We start from the raw sequence: 2,389 nt of genomic DNA, 5'->3' as shown, positions 1-2,389 counted from the left end.
GAAACGACGTGGTAAGCCCATAGACCTATAAAAGATATTATTTTATAGGTCTATGGGTAAGCCAGATGGCAGTCATAGATATTAAAGAATGGATAGGCCATTTACGGGAACGAACATGAACATTTGTTGAGGTTATAGAGGTCTTATCACAAATAGATATATGTATAATTATTGTATATAATTTATGATAAGACCTCTGTCAGAATGAGAAGCAATGATAAAAAACAGTCTTTCTCTCTTCCCCATCCCGGCCCCATGACCCTCTATTTTGTTAATATAGCCATGGCCTATCCATTCTTTAATATCTATGATGGCAGTTGGTTCATTGGTTGATAATAACTAATAAGTGATAACATGATGACCGCAGACCGCTCAGCAGCCTGCAGCTGCTGCTGCCATCATATATGCCTTATAGTCTTGTTATAATTTATGAATATAATTATGTTATAGTCCCCACTTGAAGCATAGACCCAAATTATAGACGTAGCATGGAGTGAGTGAGTGCGCAGTTCAACTATTACCACGGCTATAGATACAGGTATGCTACGCCGCCATTTTGCGACTAATGTTATGTGAATTTGAATTTCTCCCCCTTTATTTTATCATTTTATCATTGATAAATGAGTCGCAAAATGGTGGCATAGCATACCCATTCTATGTAGAGCCTTATAGATACTAGTATCACTATTGCTCAATCACTAGCATAGACTAGACCACGGTCTTAGATTATTAGGTCTGGCAACTAATCCCCGAATATGAAGCTCTTATTGACGGGTCCCGCTCTGGTGGCGCCATCTACCGGCCAAGTACCAAAATATTATTATTTCGATGATTGTCGATTTAAAAAATTTAATTAAGACTGTGGGCTTAACGATCCATTGAATATTATTGGCATTATTTTGCTCATAGTAAAAATCTATGAGTCTATGACTGTAAAATACCGCCAAAATATACAGACCCAATATGCTTATTGGCACATTGTCCTTATAAAGGTCTACAAGTAGTGACTACTTAAGTACCAAAGTACTAACTATTATTATTATTATTTTTAGGTGTTTTTATATTTTTATACTTTTAAATAATAATTACTATTATAAATTTATAACAGTAAAAATGTTTATCTATTTGTTTAATCTTTGAATGATTAATAAATTATTAAAATACAAATTACTACTAGAGCGCGCCACCAGAGCGGGACCCGACAATAAGAGCACTACTGATTGGTTGGGGAGTTGCATGGGCATGCGCGTCCATGTGAAACGGGTCTAAATCAGGGATTGGCGAAATACTTTCAAAAATTGTCTTAAAATACAAAATACATTTGATTTTAACGAATAATTACCAAATACAGAATATTATATAGATACACCTGAAAAAACCTACATAACTAATTAAATAAAAATAAAATGTAAATATTGTTTAAGTATTTTAAATAAATTGATGGTTGTCCTATAAAAGGCTAATTATTTTTATTTTTTCCGAAAACGTTGACCCAGTCTGAGTTATAACTTATAAAACATTTATTCAACCGGTCCTAAGTCCTTGTATTGAAACAAATTAAATGTGTCTTATCATCAGTGGTAATAGGTTGAGTGTGAAAAACGAAAAGTACCTATTTAGTATAATTAGATTATTTTAAAAATAATTGATACTAAGTAGGTAGGGGACGTTGGTAGTACCTACATAATAATAAACAGCAGTGCCGGAGCAATCCCCGATATTTATAGTGCTCCCACCTGAATGAAACCAAAAAAACATAAATTAAGTTAATTTTTGATCATGAGTCTTGGTATACCCAACATATACTATTATACTAACAACAACAAATAAATTACCCAAAATACCCATGTATCACATTAAATTTAAGTTGATTTCTACGTTCTACCATTGATTATATAATACAAATATTATTATATAATCAATGGTTCTACCGAATTATTTTTGTCGTTTATAATGATTGTTAAAACTAAAATGCTCGACGGTTGTATCATCGTTATTGGCTTATCGCATCTGATGTAGCCAATAGGCAATAATATGTACATGTATAATATATATATATATATAATATATACTAATAGTTACCTACTTTCTACGAGAGATATAAATAAAATACGTAAAATATTCTATAAAGATTAAACAGTGATACGGGTAGATATTTTGTTATCGGATTCCCAAGAGAATTCGAGTGACAGCCGACGGGCGACGACGTATAATTTTTGTTTCATATGTCACTGTATAATAGATAGTATTAAATTTGAATTCAATGATATAATATCACTGTATAAGAAAAACGATTCTGAGAGGAGACGGTTTGTCAGTCTAGGTATTAGACATACCTATTATAGGTATACCTTATCTATAGTATTAAAAAAAATTGACCTATAATAGG

This window comes from Acyrthosiphon pisum, chromosome A2, assembly GCF_005508785.2.
Source record: "Acyrthosiphon pisum isolate AL4f chromosome A2, pea_aphid_22Mar2018_4r6ur, whole genome shotgun sequence".
Classification (NCBI taxonomy): domain Eukaryota; kingdom Metazoa; phylum Arthropoda; class Insecta; order Hemiptera; family Aphididae; genus Acyrthosiphon; species Acyrthosiphon pisum.
This window is presented reverse-complemented; position numbering follows the sequence as displayed.